The sequence below is a fragment of the Phoenix dactylifera genome, unplaced genomic scaffold (genome assembly GCF_009389715.1).
Source record: "Phoenix dactylifera cultivar Barhee BC4 unplaced genomic scaffold, palm_55x_up_171113_PBpolish2nd_filt_p 000670F, whole genome shotgun sequence".
Classification (NCBI taxonomy): Eukaryota; Viridiplantae; Streptophyta; class Magnoliopsida; order Arecales; family Arecaceae; genus Phoenix; species Phoenix dactylifera.
Window position 1 is genome coordinate 36,800 of NW_024068057.1, and position 22,989 is coordinate 59,788.

General features: G+C 42.1%; 1 pseudogene; it reads left to right on the top strand.

Moving 5' to 3' along the window:
• Positions 1 to 9,515: 9,515 nt before the first annotated feature.
• Positions 9,516 to 20,688, top strand: LOC120106868 (annotated as a pseudogene).
• Positions 20,689 to 22,989: the final 2,301 nt, after the last annotated feature.

The following is a 22,989-nucleotide window of genomic DNA, read 5'->3' on the forward strand; positions in this document are numbered from 1 at the left end:
CTCCAGCGGCGGCTACCCCCCGACCTCTCCTTCCTCAAAGAACCAATCCCTCCCCCGGGGGAGGCCGAGCGAAGCAACCCCTTAGAACTAACAGGGCTTCTGCTTCGTTTCATCGGGCTCCGACCCGTTCCGCCGAGTTCATTGGTATCATTCTTGACCCCGAGAATGAATCCCACCTCGCCCACATCATCAGACTCGACCCCATCCCGAACAAGATTGGGTCCCGCGTCACCCACAGTCCGAGTCGGCACTGAGTCGATTCCACCCGAGCTCAGACCTGGATCCGACACAGCTGCCGCACCTTCGGCCTGGCTGGGGCAACTCGGGCCGCCCTTGTTGACACCTCCGCCGGTCCGAGACGTCCTTCTCCGGCGTCCTTCGGCGAGCAACCTTGGTGGGCTTTTGCCACCCATCAAGGTCGATCGGGGAAGATCCCGCACCATCCCTGTTCACGCCTGGCTTCTGACCGGAACGGGGAGAGGTAGGTGCCGCACTCGGACCACCCCCTGGCTTGGCCGTCATCTTCCTCCGTGCCGACCCCTTAGCCGCCCACGGCGCCCGTACATGCCCCATAACCATCCATGGGCCGAACAGCGGTGGATCCCCCGGTTCACCACCGCCCCCATTCACCTGAGCCGACGGCCTCGGGGGTTCCATCCCATCACCATGAGTCTCCCCTTCTTCCGCCACCTCGACCTCCGGGATGGAAAATGCACAGTTCGCCATCGGATGCCCGATCCGCCCGCATCTGGAGCAGGGAGCTGGCAGGTTTTCATAGATGAAATCCTGCCAGAAAACCTCCGCAACCCCCATCGATGACCCCCTCACTAGAGTGCCCGGTTTGAGAGGAGCTGAGCAATCCACAGCAACCTTCACTCTGGCAAATCCACAGCGCCTCCCCTGCTCTGTGACCCCATCCAAGGCCAGAGGAGCGCCTCCCTCCCTGTAGTTGCCTTGAGGGTAGAACGAGGGATATAGCTAGATAGATTGGACAGGTCGGATAATGTTATAAAAAAATTAATTTTTTTCATTCAAATCAATTTTTTGAGCTCAAAGAAGAAATTTATAAAAAATTATATATATTCTGATCGGATTCAAGACAGATTTTACCACTACATGTTTCATCCTCGGATCTGTTGCAGATCGGACAAAACCCAACCTACTAAAGTCATATCGGGTCGGGTCGGATATCCGATGGAACGGATTAAACTGCCACCTTTACAAATATCAAATCATTTGTTCACTCTCTAGGAGTGATTAACATAAGAAAAATGTGGTGTGAACATAAAAGGGGCCGCACCTGCGCGCAGTCACTTCAGACATGAGTTTTTTTAAGAAAGAGTAAATTACAAAAACTATCCCTAAGATTAGAAGGGAATTACACTTATATGCAATAGTTTGAAAAACCAACGCATATTTTTTGAGATTAGAAGGAAGATTATAAGTATTCTATTATTGATCACAGACTAATGAGCGTCGACGCGTGCGCGAGGCTTTAGGGCATATATGCGGCCATCTCCACGCCATTTCTTCTCCTTTCCTTATTCTATTATTCTACTCTAATCGGACTCCCATTATAACTCCACGTAAATCATTAACTGAAAGAATTTGTCATGGGATCCAGTTTTCGGTTCCAAGGCATATATATACACGATGGCTTTTCCGTATTAGACACGAGCTCCCTAGCCTCCAGCTTTATACCAAGAACCTACTCCAATGTTTAAGCAAAAAAATATTTCGATTGTTCCATTCTCAAAACAAAAAGCATGTATATCAAATGATTTGATAAGTTTGAAGATCAGAGCAATCTAGACTATCTCTTATGCAAGTTGATGCCGAAAAAAAAGAAGGAGAAATTACTTTCCCATCCTTCCGAAGACTCCTTTGTAACCAAAAGTCCTTGTTGATTAAATTTAAAACATTCGGTCCATGGACTTTCCAAACTGTAATTCTCGGTCCCTCTGAGCTCCATTAATTTAAATAAGATACCGAAAATGCCCATCCTCTCCTGATCTCCCATCCCCCGAAGAAGAAGAAGAAAACGGCCACCTGCGGCCGCCGCCAACTATGGCCCGCCCCCTCCAGAGCCCCCTCTCGCGGCCGCCGCCGGCCTCGGCCCGCCCCCTCCCGAGGACAACCCCCCCCCCCCGGCCGCGCCGCCCAGAATGCCTCCGCCCCCACGGTGGGAAGGTGCCGAAGAAGAGGAAGAAAGGCGCTCTCCCACGTCCTGCGGCTGTCGCCAGCCACAGCCCGCCCTTCTCCAACGCCCACCGCAACCCGGCCCCCCCTTTCCGGCGCAGTCGGCCTCGCGGGAGGAGATGAGTTCTCCTCTGACAAGCCGCGGCGGCTGCCGACAGCGGCGGCCCGGCCCCCTTCCGGCGTCGCCGGCTTGCGGGAGGAGAAGAAAGAAGAAGAAGGGAAGAAGAGAAGAAAAAAAAAGAAAAAATAAAAAAATAAAAATAAAATTAAATAAGCTTGGAACACAGTTAAATAAGCTTGGAACATACTTAATCTAACCTGGCACACAGTTAAATCATCCCGGAACACACTTAATCTAGCCCGGCACACAGTTAAAGAAGCTTGGAACACAGTTAAATCATCCCGGAACACACTTAATCTAGCCTGGCACATAGTTAAATCAACTTGGAACATAGTTAAATAAGTTTGGAACACACTTATTCTAGCCTAGCACATAGTTAAATAAGCTTGGAACACAGTTAAATAAGCTTGGAACACACTTATTCTAGCCTGGCACACAATTAAATAAGCTTGGAACATAGTTAAATAAACTTAAAATACACTTATTCTAGCTTGGCACACAGTTAAATGAGCTTGGAATACAGTTAAATCATCGTGGAACACACTTATTTTAGCCTGGCACACAGTTAAATAAGCTTGGAACACACTTATTCTAGCCTAACACACAGTTAAATAAGCTTGGAACACAGTTATTTTGCCTGCGAATACAGTTAATAGAATTGTGCACACAGTTAAGTGTTCTTAGGAAATTTATTCTACAAGTCGACCTCTGGACAGTTCGAGTCGACCCCAGTGTCAAACGAGTCGACTCCTTAAGTGGCATAGAGCAAAAATAGAGAGCAGCCGAAATCAGCCAAGCCTAAGTGTCGACCTCACGCAGATTCGAGTCGACCTCTGGACAGTTCAAGTCGACCCCAGTGCCAAACGAGTCGACTCCTTAAGTGGCACAGAGCAAAGACAGAGAGCAGTCGAAATCAGTCAAGCCTAAATGTCGACCTCAGGCAGATTCGAGTCGGCCTCTGGGCAGTTCGAGTCGCCCCAGTGCCAAGCGAGTCAACTCCTTAAGTGGCATAGAGCAAAGACAGAAAGCAGTCGAAATTAGCCAAGCCTAAGTGTTGACCTCATGCAGATTCGAGTTGATCTCTGGACAGTTCGAGTCGACCCCAACGTTGCGGGAGTCGACCCCTTAAGCGACCCTGACACACAATTAAATAAGTGTGTTCCAAACTTATTTAACTGTGTGCCAGGCTAGCGTAAATGTGTCCCAAACTTATTTAACTGTATTCTAAGCTTATTTAACTGTATGCCAGGCTAGATTAAGTGTGTTCCGGGATGATTTAACTGTGCTCCAAACTTATTTAACTGTGTGCCGGGCTAGAATAAGTGTGTTCCAAACTTATTTAACTGTGTGTCAGGCTAGGTTAAGTGTGTTCCGGAATGATTTAACTATGTTCCAAGCTTATTTAACTGTGTGCCAGGCTAGAATAAGTGTGTTCCAAACTTATTTAACCGTGTTCCAAGCTTATTTAACTGTGCCAGGCTAAAATAAGTGTGTTCCAAATTTATTTAACTATGTTCCAAGCTTATTTAACTGTGTGCCATGCTAGATTAAATGTATTCCAAACTTATTTAACTGTGTTCCAAGCTTATTTAACTGTGTGCCAGGCTAGAATAAGTGTGTTCCAAACTTATTTAACTGTGTTCCAAGCTTATTTAACTGTATGTCATGCTAGATTAAGTGTGTCTCAAACTTATTTAACTGTGTTCCAAGATGATTTAACTTTATTCTTATTTTCTTTTCTTTTCTTCTTTTTCTTTCTTTTTCTTTTTTTTTCTTTTCCTTTCCTTTTCTTTTTTCTTCTCTTCTTCCCTTCTCCTTCTTTCTTCTTCCTTCTCCTCCCGCGAGGCCAGCGGCGACGAAAGGGGACCGGACGGTGGCGGCCGTAGGAGGGGGCCACCGGGGGGGCCGAGTCGCAGCTGGCGGCGCTTGCGGCGGCCACGGCCGGCCAGCTGTTCCTCTTCTTCGTCACCTCCCCACCGTGGGGGTGGGGGCATTCCCGGTAGCGCGGAAGGGGCAGCGGGCGCGGGAGGGGGCGGGCCGTGGCTGGCGGCAGGCGGGAGAGGGGGGCAGGCCATGGCCGGCGGTTGCCTTTTTCTTTTCCTTCTTTGGTGGGAATGGGAGAGGCGGGGGCATTTTCGTCCCATATTTGGACCGGTTAGGGGTGGCAATCGGGTTGGGTTGGACATAAACAGGTCGGGTTAGATGCAGGTCGGGTCAAAAAATTATAAACCTGAACCCGACTTGTTTACTAAACAGGTCAGAAAATTACAACATGAACCTGACCTGTTTATTAAATGGGTAACCTGACCCGACCCGTTTAATCTGTTTAATAAACAGGTCAGGGATTATGTTTAACCCAACCCGACCCGTTAAACAGGTAACCTACTAACTTGTTTGCAGTTTGCCCTCCTCTTTCTCTGCCGCCTCTAGAAATGCCATGACTGAGAGTTGAGACCCTCCTCTGGGGGCTTAGATTGAACTCGGGATCTGCCATTAATTTGCTGGTCGAGGAGGGAGGAGACGGTCTTGAGGGCGGCGAGGAGGGATTCGAGCGTGGGAGCGGAGGATCTCGAAGATGGAGAGGGAACCGGTGAGGTTGGCCCAGGGTCCGACAGGAGGGGCCGCTCGCGGCCGTGAATGGCGACGCTGGGGCCGGAGGTGGCGGCCTCCAAGAAGGGTGCGGTGCTGCACCACCGCCAGATCGCCATTTTGCGTCGCGTCGGTGACGATGAAAGGGGCGGACACGATGGGTGGAGGGGAAAGGGGAGGACAGTGGTGGGGTGGGGGAGAGCCAGAACCAGAAGGTCCCCTTTTAGCAAAAAGAAAAAAGAACTGGAGGTCCTTCTTACCGGAGTCGACGGGATCGTCGTTGCCGTCGTCGGACTCGGACTCGTCCTCGTCAGAGTCGTCGGAGTTGCCGGCGAGGCCACAGAGTTGTCGAAGAGATGGATCCCCATTGGCCATCGGCCCATCGTGGAGTGGAGAATGCATCTAAGCGGCTAGGCCTCTAGGGTTCGTTCCCCAAATCCAATCCCCATCGCGGAGCGGAAATGCCGAAAAGGAAATGCCGACTACCGAGCGGTTTGATCTCTTAACAACCGATCCAACGTCATTCATCGGTCACGGATCTCAAAGCAGCTAAAAAAATATCTAAAGGTTCCACATATTAAACGGGTTAAATGGGTCAAGATATCTAAAACCTATATCCGACCCAATTAATAAACAGGTTAAATAGGTCAACCTGTTTATAACCCGAACCTATTTAGGCCAAACCTAAATCTGTTTATGGCGGGTCGAACACGGATCGGGTCAATAGGGATTTAATGTTAATGACCGGTCTATAAATGGACCGCTAAGCAAGTTCCCCCAAAAAATAATCGCATGCAACGAATGTACCAAGATCTAGTTACATTAATATCAGCAGCAGCCACAACACTCTAATCTGATTCTTTTTTATCGATTTTATATTCAATCATCAGCACAAAAACGAAGAGCCCAGGCCAACGATAACACGTGAGGATCTTCCCGAGCCTGTCCTCGTAAGCAGAGCTGGACTTTGCCTGAGCGTCACTTTGTTTCTGGACTTCTGACCTTTTGTGCTTGAATCTGAGAACAGTGAACTAGTCGATTGACCTGGACCACCTGCACCTCGTTTCTATCTCTTCGCATCAGACGAAGGGGACAAAACTGGAATGTGAGATGAAACAACCTTAACATCATAGGACTCCAAACTTGTTTCATTTCTTTATCCAAACGCACATCAGGATGCTTTTAAACAAAGAAGTGGTGATATCATAATTATTGTCAGGGCCCGGACCTTTAGCCAGCCCATGGCCCAGCACCATTAACGCGAGATCAAAGCCACAAAAGAAAATGAATTTTTTGCATGAATACCTTCCTTAATAAATTTTGCATTAATACCTTTCAAAAAATGATATTTGCATGTATACTCTCGTAAAATACTTATTTTGTTATTCTTCCCTTTTTTATCCTTATTTTAGCATGTGTATCTACGTCATCTAACACCATTAAAAAATTAATGGTGTCAAATTAAAATAAATAAATACCCTTAATAGGTAGATGTGCAAAAAGAAGCATTTATAAGACGATCGCGATGGAGGATAAAAAAGTAATTTCAAAATTTTATTTTATTTTTAATTAAAATAAATATGGTTTTTATTAACGGTGTTAGAAGAATCATTATATTTGGGGCATGTGTGCAAAAATAATGTTTTATGAAGGTACAGAAATAAATATCGATTTAAGAGGTTATTCACACAAATTTGAATTTTTAGAAGGATATTCATGCAAAAAGCTCAAAAAAAAAAAGAAACGAGGTTCTCCTATTTGAGTCGGAAGAGGAGACCAACTCCGACTCCTCTTCGACTCCGTCGGAGACTAGAAAACCCTAGCCTCCATGTCTATTTAAGCAAACCTCACCCCTCATTCGAGCCTCATTGTTGATCATGCTAGTTCGCCGCCAATTTGAGCCTATTTTCATTGAGATTTCTCTTGATTTTCCGTTGGAAATTTTCATCAAGCTATCATCGATACCTCACTAGAGTTGAGGTAACGAACTCTAGACCTTCTTCTCCTTCCTCTTCTAGTCCCTAGACTACCGTAGTTGGCCGATTGAAGCCGGCTAATCACCGAATTTCAAGAAGGGGCTTTCCCCTATTTTTCTTCTTTTATTCCTTCTTGTTCGGTCGGCCACCATCATCGAGGGCTGTGGCTGTTGCTGTCGTCGGGGTCATCACTACTGTTGTTGCCGGGAGTCAACACCATGGGGGGTGGCTGGGCCTAGAGCCCTGTTTCCTTCTCGTTTGAGAAGAGAACCATAGGTTCTCTCTATCTTGCTTTCTCCCTATCTCTCTCTTGCTCTCTCTCTATTTCTCTCTCTTTATCACTCTTTCTCACTCTACTCATTCTCTCTCTACATATTTTAGTGGACCAGTGGTGGGTCCAAAATTGTCTAATAGATTTGGGCTGACCCTTGGAGAGGTCCTAAGCTAGCTAGCATTGCGGGACCAGGGACCCCAAGTTGGTATTACAAACCTTAGGTCTCAAGCCAACATGATTTGTTCATCTATCGGTAATACTTCAATATTAACCATAGTTAATGTAATTAAGCTGAGAATAAGACTTGACCATGTAGGGGGGACGAACGCTTGGGTAGGAAGGTGTTGAGCAGACCACTTTTCCCCCAAGTCGTAGATCGAATAGTAGATCGGTATGCATTGTACTTAAGTCTGAGATCAATAGAGGTAAGAAGTCCTATATACAATCACCTATATAGATAATATGTATTTTGTAACATGTGCTGATGATTTGGGATTTGCATAGTTTACCGTATGATTGTTGATTTATTTCTAACATAGTTATATAAATATATATTGCTTTATTATATAGACATATCAGCTATCGATGATTATGTTTGCTTGGATTATGGTTTTGGTTGTTGGGATATAATGCTGATTATTTTAGAATTTGGACATGAAATATAATGTAAAATTATATTTTTCTAATATGAATGAAATTGAATGATTTGATTGATGAACAAAGAGATTTAGACTAGACATGTTATGGATTGCCAGTCATGGGCCGAATCGTAACCCATTGTTTTGCTACCACGGGCCGAAGTGCGAATATTCTGGTTTGCCACTATGGGCGCGGTGGTCAAAGTACGGATATTCTAATTTTCCACCGCGAGTCGAAGCGCGGATATTCTGATTTGCTACTGCGGGCCAAAGCACAGTTATCTTGGGTTGCCACCGCGAATCAAAGCACGGATATTTTGGCTTGCCACAATGGGCTGAAGCGTGACCATGAATAGTCCAAATCAGAAAGATAATAGTTGATCGGAAATCTAGATAAAAATAAAGGATTAAAAATATAAAACCTATCTTACATATTTTCTAGAATGGGTTATATGTTTGATGGCATACATTTATGGATGCATATTTACATGAATTTTATCGATCTATGTTAGAATGTCGGTATAAGATTTTATGATTTTTGCCTGTATTTTGATATGGTTTATAGTTAATCTTTATTTTAAATTTATTATATTTATATTGGTGTGAGTGTGTGGGATTAGTATTAGACTATAAAGTTTACACCATCTCTTTCCTCCTTTTTTTAAAGTCCCAGGATGCGTAGTTTCAGAAGGGTTAGACGTAGAGTTCGAGCATCAGATTTATGAGTTAGTTTATTTTTCTAATACCAATGTACATTTGAAGATCCTATAATCGAACTAGTTTGATTATGATAGATTTGTCTAATTGGATTATTTGGCTATTAGCTATTAAGTTATTAGATATTTGTTCATCCTAGATTTTGCATGATCTCTAAAGTACCGTTCTAGGGTTTATGCGGCCATGTCACATGGCCAGGCCAGGTGATGGGTTTGAGGTGTGGCAGTTATCAATATCCAGCACTGCACCTGCCGGTTGATTCCCAAGAAAGTAACAGGTTCGATGCATATAGTTTGTCCCGTGATATGTCCTGGACCAGCTATATGGATTTCAGGAAGTTAGGATCAACCATGTGCTGAGGAATGGCAACGGCTTGCTAGCTAGCAGATTGCGATGGTCGATAAAAGCCCAAAAGGAGCAGACTAATCTGCCGAGATGGGGACTTTCCGAGAGAGTTGATTAAAACTTTAAAAGTGATTTGCTGATTTTTCTATCTAAGCTTAAATGAACAAGATGTATGACAGAGAAAGACCCTCCTACGTTCGCTTGTTATAAGAAGCTGCAGGCTGATTTCAGATGATAATTTTCCATGACTCTCTGCTGAAAACGACTTCAAGATACTTCATTACTTCTTTAACCTCTAGAGCCTTGTAATGATCGCAGTATTTCTCCTTGCACTTTCCTAGCAAATAGCTCGTAATAATCAATTCATTAATTAGTGACATCTTATGCCGTATTGCCCAAAACCTATACATCCCTGCATTGCAACAAAACGTACGTCATAACCAAAGAATCGTGATGCAAACGATGCCTGGATTCTTGGAGTATCGTCTCTATGGGCAATCTCAGCAGAACCTTTAGAAACGATTCCTCTAGTTATTCCAATTTTTATTTGCTTTGTCGAACTGACCCACCTTCGGGGAAACTTACTCCTGCGATTTCCTATAAGACGGATCCTTGGCCGGGAACTGACATTGCAGCAAACACCCATACAGCTCCAGATGGAGAAACCAAGTAAGTTCATTCTCTTCCTTTGCTTGCGCTTTTTCCTTGCATCGGCAGAAAATATCAGCACAAGAGCAACGAATGCTTTCCATGTTGGGGTGGTTCTCGACTTGGGCACATCGGTCGGGAAGACTGGCTGGACAAGCATTTCCATGGCAATCGAGGATTTCTATTCCAAGCACAGCAACTCCACCACAAGGCTGGTTGTTCACGCTGTGGATTCCGACAACGATGTTGTGCGAGCTGCATCAGCAGGTAGTAATTAGCTGTTATTAACAGTATATCGCGCGCTAATAATCTGCTGCTCTCTGCCTTCCTTTCAAATAGGAAAAATAAATTTAAAGTGAAACAAATTATCTGGTCATATATCACTCTTAGCATCTTGTATCTAAGTATAGCAGGGAAAACGAGTTTAATGTGGAAAGATATAAATTCCTTTCTCTACAGGCTAGGATGACACTCGTGATAGATACAAAACTGCATGAGAAGTGCCGCATGTGATTATCTAACAATTAAAATATATAAGAAAAGGAGGGTAGGAAACCACCATATTGTGTTCTTCTAATTGTGACAGTTGGTCGGATGGGATAAAATTGATACCAGGCCAACAGGATTTGGTTCCTCCGGTCATCACCTTCTTCTCGGTGCATGCACCGGCGAGAGGTTCTGGGTTGTTATAATACACAAAAAAAGAAAATTTCCGACTCTTATTTGCCGATGCTTATTCCAACCGTCGGCAAAAAAAATTTCTCGTCAACATTTGCCGACGCTTTTTAAAAGCATCGGCTAATGACGACGCTTAAAAGCGTCGTCGAAATTAGTATGTAATTGACGACGCTTTCAACGACACTTTGTTAACTAACGACGCTTTTAAGCGTCGTTAAAAGCATCGTCGGAAGCCAAAAAACCACTTCATTTTAGTCCCACATCGGCGGATCTGAAAACGAAAGAACTGTTTATATAGCCAAACCCAACAACCCTGCACGCATGGAATGAAGGTACCGATCGGAAAGGTTGTTTGTATTTCTCTTTGTGCTCCATCAGCACCATGGAATGGAGGAGAAGATGCAGACCGCCAATGGTAATTTTATTGGCTAATGGTAATTAGCGACGCTTTAAAGCGTCGGTAAAGAACGACGCTTTAAAGCGTCGGAAAAAAGCGACGCTTAAAAGCGTCGCTAAAATTGAATTAGCGACGCTTTTGAAAGCGTCGAAAAATATTTTTTCCACTGTAGCATAGGCGACGTTTTACCGACGCTTTGTAAAGCATCGGGATGGCATCGCTAATAGCCAAAAAAAGCGTCACTAATGTCCAAGTTTCTTGTAGTGTTACCTTATTTTTCAACTAAGGAAGAAAAGAAAAGAAAAGAAGATCGAAGAATGCAACAACTAGCTAGGTTCGCATCCAAAAAACTAGCTTGAAGATATTATTTAGATTTATTATTTTTAATATATATCCAAAATTTACCGATGCAATCGATGTGGGACAATATATATGCTTGCACGATTCTCACATTTTCTCTCTATTTAAATCGAGATACTCTCGCTAGCAGACTAAAGGTATAAATCTAGTCAAATCTAATCATAAACATCATGGTCAATCCATGGTCGGTCTTAAAAGGGTCAATGTTGCAGTATTCCTTAGGCACACATAGGTCATATACCAAGTCCGCTTTAAAACTATTTGTAACAATACAAGACGTTATTCAAAAGAGTTGTTAAGTATCCAAGATCTCCCTAGCATACAATAATATAAGACTAGATGCACCCACATGGATCATCATAAAGAATATCATGACTAGGTGAAATGATGTAGAGCTATAGATCTCGTATGAAGGAAAACACCTTTAAAACTACTTGGATGTTCACACATCTGCGAAATCTTTCTATTATTATATGGTTCATAACATCTTAGGAAAATAAAGGAAGGTGTTACTATACGCAAGCACATTTTTTTTGCCGTGTTATCTATTTATTTTTGGATAAAATTATCTTTTGGCGTTGATTGATGCCTTCATTACAACACATCATGCAAAACAAAATTTAAGAACTACCAATAGGGCAATTTACAAGTTTAAATAATATATATATATATATACAAATATTTCAGAAAAAAAGTAGTCAAGAAATTTACCTGTAACGAGAAAGGCGTCATGTTTTGATGTGATTGGTTTCCTGTCGATGAATCGGCAATTTGTTGTCAGTCATTTCCACCATCCACCTCAATCCACCATTCATTTTTCAAATAAAATCTGCCACTTCGCTGCATGAACACAGCCCTGGAGCTGCTTAAAAACAGAGAGGTGCAGGCCATCATAGGTCCCCAAAAATCATCACAGGCTGCTTTCGTCTCTGATCTCGGCAACAAGAGTCATGTCCCTATCGTCTCCTTCTCAGCAACAAGCCCTTCCCTCTCCTCCACTCGCACACCATACCTTGTAAGGACAACAGTAAACGATTCTTGTCAGGTAAACAGCATCGCCTCCCTCATCAAGGCCTATGGATGGAAGGAGGTGGTACCCATCTACGAGGACACCGACTACGGCAGGGGCATCATACCGTACCTCATCGATGCTCTCCAAGGGATGGACATCCGCATCTCCTACCAAGCTTGATCCCCCTATCAGCAACAAATGATGAAATCATGGAAGAGCTCCACAAGTTAACGACCATGCAAACCAGGGTATTCGTCGTGCACATGACATCCCCTATGGGCTCTCGCCTATTTCCAGAGGCCAAGATGGCAGGAATGATGAGCGAAGGGTACGTGTGGATCATGACGGATGGGCTAGCCAACGTCGTGGATTCCCTCGATCCTTCCATCGTTGATTCGATGCAGGGAGCCCTGGGTGTGAAGTCATACGTGCCCAAGTCGAGGGAGCTCGATGACTTCACGCGAAGATGGAAGAGGAGATTCCAGAAAGACAACCCCAGTGATCAGCTAACCGAGCCCAGCATCTTCGGACTGCGGGCTTACGATACAGTTTGGGCGGTGGCCATGGCGGCGGAGAAGGTCGGGGTGGCGAATGCTAGATTTCAGAAGCCACAGGCTGCTGCTAAGTTGACAGCTTTGGAAACAGTGGGAATTTCCATGAATGGTCCGGAACTTCTGGAGGCAATTCTGGAGAGCAGATTCAGAGGTATCAGTGGCGATTTCCATCTCGTAGATGGGCAGCTCCGGTCCTCCGTATTCCAAATAATCAATGTGGTTGGAAGAGGAGGGAGAGGGGTGGGGTTTTGGACGCCACGATATGGATTCTCGAAAGAATTAAATCAGAGGAAAACTAAATCGTATTCCACCTTGACGACTGATTTGCATCATGCGATCTGGCCGGGGGAATCGACTGCAGTACCAAAGGGTTGGGAAATGCCAGAAAGTGGGAAGAAACTGAGGATTGGTGTTCCCGTACGCGACGAAAATCGCGAATTTGTAAATGTGGAAAGGAATCCTTCCACGAATGTAACGACAGTAAGCGGGTATTGCATCGATGTCTTCGAGGCTGCAATACAGAGACTATCTCACGCACTACCTCATGAGTACATCCCTCTCCCTCTCAATGCACAAGGACAAGGTTCCAAGACTTACGATGATTTCGTCGACCAGGTCTATCTTCAGGTATCCCTCCTCCTCCTCCAACTCCTCTTCATCGCCATTTTACTCTAATAGCTAAGCAAACATGACAACTATTTGATTTCATTATCGATAAAATATTGTAGTCCGTTTTAACCGTTTTTCTTAGAAAAGAAGGAAACATGGCAACTAGGTTACAAATAGAATTTGACCGTTTCTTTTTAAAAAATGAATATTATGGCATTTTTTGGTATTATTTGCTTAATTATCTACTGATATTTTGAAATTGTTTCCGATGTTTCATTCCAAAGTTGACATTGATTAAAAGATATATATAGTCTTCTACTATTCAAACAAGAATGTTTTCTGATACACAGAGATTGTTTCTTTAAGAGGAGGAACAAGAGTGGATTCACATACCTTTCTTACTATTAATTCTCAAAAACATATATTTCTTTCTTCTCTGTGTATTGATAAGCCACAGAATACAACTCTTCTTACAGACCAAAGCAAACTCTTACGTTTCGTACAAGAATAAAAGCAAAACAGAATTCTAAACGTCAGCATTAAAGTCTGACCCTTGGTTACATAAACAGTCATAACCTTTTATGGAAAACTCGAAACGTATGGAAACTCTAAACGTCTGAATTTTAAAACACCTCGTGATCTGTGCTTGCCCCTTCAACTTCTCATTTAAGACTGCCTTAAAATATGTGACTATGCTTGAGTTTATCCTTTAACAAATTCCTCCCTTAAACTCAAACATTTTCCATCCTTCATTCCAATCATCATCTTATATTTTTCGAATAACTCTTTTGGTAGCGGCTTTGTAAAGATATCCGCCACTTGGTCACAACTCGCCAATGTGACTCAATTGCACAATGCCTTCCTTCACATGCTCCCGGATGGAATGAAAGCGAACATCTATATGTTTGCTCCTTTCATGGTGCACCGGATTTTTTGCCAACTCAATTGCCGACTTATTGTCGACACGGATTTTGGTTGCCTCATGTTGCTGGAGCTTTAGCTCGCGAAGAAGATTTCTTAGCCATATTGAGTGGCACACACACCAAGATGCTGCCACATACTCCGCCTCATATGTTGATAATGTCACTATTGGTTGCTTCTTTGAGAGCCATGTGAAAGCCATGTCTCCCATATAGAACACATATCCTGATGTGCTTTTTCGATCATCTACATCTCCGCACCAATCACTGTTGGAGTAACCCACCAGTTTGCATTCATTTGTCTCTGAGTAGAATAACCCGAGTGACACCGTACCTCGGATATATCGAAGAATCCTTTTGATAGCCTTCAGATGCGAGTATTTTGGCTCCTCCATGAATCGGCTCACTATGCCGACGCTATATGCGATGTCCGGCCTTGTGCATGTGAGATACCGTAGGCTTCCAAATAAACTCCGGTATTTGTTTGCATCCACTGGATCTCCTCCCTCAAACTTAGAGAGTTTCAAACCAAGTTCCATCGGGGTTGCCTACCGGGTTGCATTCTTCCATCTTGTATTTCTTCAAAATGTCTTTTGCATACGCCTCTTGTGCACACAAATATTTCCGATTTTCCATGTCTAATCTCAAGACCAAGGAAGTACTTCAATCCAACCGCAGATCTGTCATCTCGAACTCCCGAGTCATGGCTTCTTTAAAATCTTTTATTATCTCCTCATTATTCCCCATGAATATAAGATCATCAACGTAAAGGGCAACAAACAACAAGTTATCTTTTTCTTTCTTTACGTATAATGCATGCTCGTAGGGACACTGCATGAACCCATTCTCCTTGAAGTAGGTGTCGATTCGGGTGTTCCATGCTCGAGGCGCTCGCTTCAGCCCATATAGTGCCTTCCTTAACTTCAGCACTTTTTCTTCCCCGGCTTTCATATATTCGGGTGGCTGTTCCATATATACTTCCTCTTCAAGTACACCATTTAAAAATGTTGATTTTACGTCCATTTGATAGATTGGCCATTTGAATTGAGCCGCTTGGGATATAAGAAGTCGGATTGTTTTCCATCCTTGCAACTGGAGCAAAACTTCGTCATAGTCAATCCTCGTCTTTTGCCTATAGCCCTTTGCAACTAGCCGAGCCTTGTACCTTTCTATCTCACCTTGGGCGTTCATTTTTTTTTCTATATACCCATTTTACTCCTATGGGCTGATATCCTTTTGGTAGCTTCACCAAGTCCCAAGTTTCATTTCTTTTGATAGCCCTTATTTCTTCATCCATCGCATCTTGACATTTCTTATCTCTTATTGCTTCTTCAAAAGTAATATCCTCGGTATTGACTAGAAACATACCAAGTGAATTTGCTTGTTGACTCATACAGGTCTTGCAGGCTTCGCACTTTGATTGTCTTGGTTCTTCTTCATCATCAGATTGGAGGTCTTGACGGTGTGATTGTTGGTGCAGCAGTTGAGAATCCTCCTTTTTCTTCCTCTTGTGTCACCTTCTTTAGGTTGTTCCAATCCATGCTTTTGTTTCATTTATTTGCACATCTCGGCTCACCACACCTTCCTTACAATGGGGGTCGAACAATTTAAAAGCTTTGTCTTCTTGTCATACCCGATGAACACGTACTTCTTGCTCTTATCATTAGTTTGGTTCTTCTTTGATCCGGTACGTGCGCATAGGCTACACTACCGAATACTTTTAGTGTGATACAGTGGGTTTCTGTCCACTCCAGGCTTCCTGCGGTGTTTGATCGCCAATTTTGTTCCTCGCAATAGCTTGTGAAGGAAGTTGACAGATACTCTCCCTCTATCTGACCGTAAGGCCTTGATATAACGACCCGGTCATCTTCTCCACTAACACCTTGAATTTCTTGAATACCTCAAGTGCCTCAGACTTTTCTTTTAGAAAATAAACCCATGTCTTCCTTATAAAGTCGTCAATTGAAAGTGAGAAATACTTCTTCTCACTGAATGACTTTGGTGTGATCGGGCACATATGTCGGTGTGTACTAACTCGAGAGGATGCCTTGCATGATATTCCGCACCTTTTGGAAAAGTGTTTCCTTGCTTGCTTGGCCGAGTACACATCCCTCGTAGAATTTCCTGGTGTAGTCCATGTCTGGTAGCCCGTGGACTATATTCTTCTTTGCTAACTTTCTTAGGCCATCGTAATGCAAGTGTCCGAGCCGTAAGTGCCATAGTAAAGCTTTATCTTCTATGTCGACTCGCAAACACTTCCATTATATCAGTAGCTTCTAGCTCTGTGTAGCCATTCTCAACTACTTCCCACGCATCTTGTGCACCAAGTAATGCACGCATCTGAATACTCCAATTGTCGTAGTTTGACTTTGTGAGTCGTGACAGCTGCATCTGCCCCAATGATGTACTCCCGGGATTCACCATGGCTCTGATACCAATTTGATACACAGAGATTGTTTCTTTAAGAGGAGGAACAAGAGTGGATTCACACATCTTTCTTACTATTAATTCTCAAAAACATATATTTTTTCTTCTCTATGTATTGATAAGCCACAGAATACAACTCTTACTACAAGAAACTTGAACATTAGCGACGCTTTTTTTGGCTATTAGCGACGCTTTAAGCGTCGGTAGAAACCATCCCGACGCTTTACAAAGCGTCGGTAAAGCGTCGTCTATGCTACAGTGGAAAAAATATTTTCCGACGCTTTCAAAAGCGTCGCTAATTACAATTTAGCGACGCTTTAAAGCGTCGCTCTTTACCGACGCTTTAAAGCGTCGCTAATTACCATTTGCCTGCATCTTCTCCTCCATTCCATGGTGCTGATAGAACACAAAGAGAAATATAAACAACCTTTCCGATTGGTACCTTCATTCCATCCATGCAGAGTGGTTGGGTTTGGTTATATAAACAGTTTTTTTTTCAGATCCGCCGATATGGGACTAAAATGAGGTGGTTTTTTGGCTTCCGACGACGCTTTTAACGATGCTTAAAAGCGTCGTTATTTAACAACGCTAAAAAGCGTCGTTAAAAGCGTCGTCAATTACATATTAACTTTGACGACGCTTTTAAGCGTCGTCATTAGCCGACGCTTTTAAGCATCGTCAAATGTTGACGGGGGAAAATTTTTGCCGACGCTTGGAATAAGCGTCGGCAAATAAGAGTCGGAAATTTACTTTTTTGGCGTAGTGTCTTCTTATAAACCAAAGCAAACTCTTACGTTTCGTACAAGAATAAAAGCAAAACAGAATTCTAAACGTCAGCATTAAAGTCTGACCCTTGGTTACATAAACAGTCATAACCTTTTATGGGAAACTCGAAACGTCTGGAAACTCTAAACGTCTGAATTTTAAAACACTTCGTGACATGTGCTTGCCCCTTCAACTTCTCATTTAAGGCGGCCTTAAAATATGTGACTATGCTTGAGTTTATCCTTCAACATTTTCTTAGCTCCTGGAGTGATCGAGTGGTAGTGGGTTGAAAATTACTGTTTGAATTAATGCTTGGTTCTGATAGTCTTCAGTTTTCCGTTTTCGATCTAATAATTGCCTCCTTAGATAACTGAAGCAGAATATTTCATCATGTGACACCTACCGCATCATTGAATGCCATGCAACCTGTTCTTTCTTGAATTTAAACTTGGAGTTCGAAGAATTTGGCAAGTAAAAAATTCAAATCTGAACTACCTTTTCTCCTCTTAACTAATGAAGTATTTTTTATTATCTTTTCTCCTCTTGAGGTAACAGAAGTACGATGCTTTGGTGGGGGATGTAACAATCAGATTCAACAGATCTTTGTATGCGGATTTCACATTGCCGTACACTGCATCAGGGTGTCAATGATCGTGCGGGTCAAAGACAACACAAACAAGAACGCATGGATTTTCTTAAGGCCACTGAGTATGAGTCTCTGGCTGGGGAGCTTTGCCTTCTTTGTCTTCACAGGCTTTGTTATTTGGGTGATGGAGCATAGGATCAACGAGTTCAGGGGTCCAGTTTCCCATCAGCTTGGAACTGTCTTCTACTTCTCCTTCTCTACACTGGTCTTTGCTCACAGTTGCGTAAATATTGTCTTCAACCCCAAAATCTCCCATTAATGCTTAAGTATCATGATTGGATGTGCCAAGCAACATGAATATAAGCAATTTGCACTTACGATGGGAAAATGATTTGTGTATCCATCTAATAAGCTGATCTGCACAATACCTCTTAAAGATATAAAAATTGAGATGCTGAAACAGACCTTTATAATTTTAACCCCGAAATATTGTAGGGCGACAGCAGTTTGTTTTATAAAAATACAAAAAGAAAGAATAAAATGAACAATATATAAATTATACATAAGTAAGTATTCTTGTAAAACTGAAAAAACGTATTGAAACTACTCGAGGATATGCTTTTTCCGGAAAAAGAAATCTAGTAGCATTTAGTGTAACTATTTCATATTATGGTTTGTATTTCAAGTACTTCATATTGTATAGTTGATATATCGTTTGTTTTCTTCCTGCTTTATTGGAAATACTTTAATTTTTTTTCTCAAAAAACAAATCAGAACTATTCTGTAAAAGATTGATATCACTTAACAGACTTCGTAAACTAAATTATCATTAGTTTTGTATGTTGTTGTTCTCTCTTCCATAATCACTGTACTCTTAATTGTTCGTGATAATTGTTTTCATAATTTTCAATCTTTTAAATATCATTTATAACTTAGCCTGTTTCAATCCAGTACTGTTATAAGCAAAATGCAACAATGAAAAGATTCAAAAGTAGCATACTTAATTTGAAACCTAAATTTTGTTCAAGAAGGCTAAGATAACTTAGATGGTAATTGCCGGAGATGATTTTTAAAATTCGTAGAGTTCACAAAAGGCACTGCATATGGTGGGAGGAAAAAAGCCAAACAGTGATTCATGATCCCTTAATGGATGTTGCAAGCTTTATACTTTCACAGAGACTAAACACTCAAGTATGCTATTGGATAATTAGATATACACACTTCTGAACTTTCCATTAGAAAGCTTATAATTAATTTATATATTGCAGGAGAGAGAGAACATTATTAAGCTTGTGGTAATCATATGGGTGTTTGTTGTGCTGGTGCTTACATCAAGTTACACTGCTAGCTTAGCATCAATGCTTACTGTACAACAGCTTAAACCAACTGTAACTGATGTACGAGATTCCTCAGGAGGAGAATATCGGCTATAGCAGGGGTTCCTTTGTTGAGGATCTCTTGAAGGAACTCCACTTTGATGAATCGAGGATCAGGGCCTATGACACTCCTGAAGAATATGTTGAGGCCCTTCAAAAGGAAGCAAGAATGGTGGTGTCGCTGCAATTGTCCATGAAGTCCCTTATATCAAGCAATTTCTTGCACAACATTGCACTGCTTACGCCATGGTTGGACCAATTTATAAAACTGCAGGGTTTGGATTTTGAGTTTTACTATCCTAATCTTCATTATCGGTGCAACGTCTCTATATATAGAGATCAAATACTTAATATCAGCATTTCGGCAAAACAAACTCTTGCAATGCACCTATATAGTTCTCATACCATTGATAGCATTTTTTACATACATACATGCATACACACGCGCCATGCATATATGTGCGTATGGAAACTAGCATGTTCCATGAGGGGAAAACTATGTTTTCATTTTGTTTAAAGAAAAGGACGGTATTTGGATGCACTTTGAAAACCCAAAAAATTCTAGACAGGGAATTGAAACTTTCTAATAAGAGTAATTATTATAAAGTTCCCACCCTCTCATCCAAAGGTAAACATGTTAAATCTTTATTGGAAACTAGATATTTAATCCATAAAATCTCAATTTGAAATCCGAAAGCTTTATGATTCAAGAAAAGAAATATAAGAAATATAACATAGTTAATTTGATAGTATAAACTTCTAACAATAAAGATTCCGTTGTTTTCAGAAGTCAATAAGCATTTTGCATGCAGTTTTTGAGTGCTCAGCTCAATTTCATCAATAAGCATGCTAACATCTCTAGCATTCGTATCATTATGCCGCCCTTGAGTCATAAGAATTCCTCATTAGTTGGTATGCCTAACTCTTCTCACTTCTACTTCCACAGGTTTTCCCTAAAGGCTCCCTCTGGTCCCTAATATCTCAAGGGGAATACTAAATGTAACCGATGGAGATGACATACTAGAGATTGAGAGGAAGTGGTTTGGGGATCAAAATGCTTGTCAAAATCAAGGTAGTATTGTCAGCTCTAACGGCCTCACCTTTCTGAGCTTTTGGGGACTATTTCTCATCACCGGAGTTGCTTCAAACTTGCGCCGTTCTAATATTTTTAGCTACGTTCTTCTACGAAAATTGGCATGAGATGAGAAATATCGATCGTGACCGGCCCATTTCGCAGAGGCTCATTTCCTGGTTAAAATATTACGACAGGAAGATGAAAATTCTTATACTTTCAGAAGGGACCAAACTAATGACATGAACATCGATGCCAGTATATACCGCCGAGATGAAGCCAATGCTGAGGCCTCACACAATCAAATAAGTAATTCGAGCTATTCACATGCCGTCTCCGACTCACATGAAGAAGAAAGCTCCTCTGCAGAGCTTGCAAATCCTAGTGCAGAAGCTGAGCAGATCTCTACTGTTGCACCAAACTGAAATATGGACTGGAGAGCTATGAAACGGAGACAGGAAAACTTGTGTTTTTATATTTTTATCTCAAAAACCTGATCAACTAATCTCAGCTCCTTCTACTGGATTAAATTTTCAGCTCTTTCCACATTGTAGTGAGTTTATACTAATCCAAAGTGTTCAGTTTAATCTAACCCTATAAATGGTATCTTGCTGATTCCTATTAACCCCAAAGACAAAGTCACGCAGGAATAAAAAACAAGCTAGAAACAAAGATTAGCTTTACCATGGTTCAACTTCGATCTAGTGGGTTACATGCACGGTGACACCATGTAATTCAAATTTTTACGAAGAGAACTATTTATGAGCCATAAGCTTTCCAATGGTTAAAATAAGGGAGTTTACGATCTCTCACTTTCATCAGAGATGCATCCCTTCGTCTTGTAGAAATTATGAAGAACAATCGCCACAAAAAGGGGAAGTCCTCTGGCTTTAGCAACAGAATGGCTTCCTCTAAATGCATAAAATCACTCCCATTAGGTTTTGGCTTCGATATGGTAGGTGTTGAAAGTTAAGTGGAAGTCCTGAAGAGAGGTCTTTTAAAGGTATAAATGCATCCATTGCACTAGATTGGGTCTGGACTTGGTCGAGGCCATTCTATTTTGTAAATTATTTGAAGTTGAAATCTTTAATTAGCTTATTTGTATTTATTAAAGGCTTAACAACATTTTGTAAATGAGGGCTGAAGCAATGTAACCCACTTTCCCGGCCTCTATTGTTCATCATGGTTGCTGACATGTTATGCCGGACCATGAAAGTGGCTCCAGTAGTTCCCTGACAACACATTGATATATATATTCTGCAGTGCCTAAAAACCATGTCAGCATGTTAAAATGTATCCTATAATCGTATGAGCTGCTAACGAGTTTGAAGATTAACTTCAGCAAAACCCAACTCGTTGGGATGGGCATGAAGGAAAATGAGACCACCCCCCTCCGACCCCTATCAAAATATCTATTGAAAATTGCCTCACCATTTCGGAAGCAAGTACACAAGGTTTACAAGCTTTCTACCAGCGGCCGCATTAGTAGGAGATGGCGTCGTTCTGGCACGAAGTTTGGAAAAATAGTGAGACTTTTAACGAAACGTCCCCAGTCCTCCTTTCTCTCTGAAGACCGAGGTTCAAGTATTGGAGATTTCATGAAAGTAGATAACTGGATGACAAACTTCAGAAATCCGATGAGTGATGGGGCCCGCTTGGAGTTTCCGACTCTAAAAACACTCCTGACCACTGCCAATATCTCAAAGGAGAATGATGGGAGGTTATGGAAATGGTCTTCATCCAGGACTTTCAGTACTGTTCGACGGTGCTGTCTTTTCTTAATGCATGGAGGCATAACACGTCAGCTTTGTTGCATTATTTGGAAACTGCCCTCACCCAAGAAGGTGAAGACCTTCATCTGGTTGTGCTATCGCAATAAAATTCTTAAAACTTCCAAGAACCTGGAGAGAGAGGGTGTGAAGGGACCCGAATCATGCCCGCTTTACAGCAACCAAAAGGAGACCACCGATCGTTTGTTTCTTGCAGGCGATTACTGGAAACAACTACGGCGCCTACTTCTAAGAAGTAGTAGGACCTTTGGAGAGACCGGCGAGCATATCTACCCCAAACAAGGAAGAAGTATAGTAGCGATGGATTGCTCTACTGCTACTTGCTGTTGGAGTAATGGACGAGGCGAAGGCTTCTACGAAGTGGGAAAGATGGTGGCCTTTCTGTTTAGGGATTGGACGTCCATGGGCAAAAACATCGAATGTGAAAGGCTTGCACTAAAGCTGGATCTGCCGGAAATAAATAAACTTAATTATGCATTAAATCAAGAGATGCTATTTGAGACGTATTGTGTTTCCAAGAGACCTTTTGTCTTACCTATGAAAGTTACTTAGAATTCCTCTTCATGAGTAAAACCGTAGTGTCATTCATAAATATATCTCTTAATATTTAGTATAGAAGTTACTTAAAGGGTTATAAAATCCTCTTTATAAAGGGTTGTTATTTGAGTCATTTTGTAATGAAGAGAATTAAAGAATTTAATATAGAGAAAAGTCCTCTTCATTCCTTAGTGAGAAAAATACTACGCATTCTTCTTCTTCTCTATCCACCTCTTCAAAGTGGTATCAGAGCTAGATCATGGCTACCGGAGTGCTTCCCATTCCTCGTCTTACCAATACCAACTATGCGAATTGGAGTATCCAAATGAAGGCGTTGCTTGGATCTCAAGATATTTCGGACATAGTCGAAAGAGGCTATGTAGAAGCCGAAGATAAAGA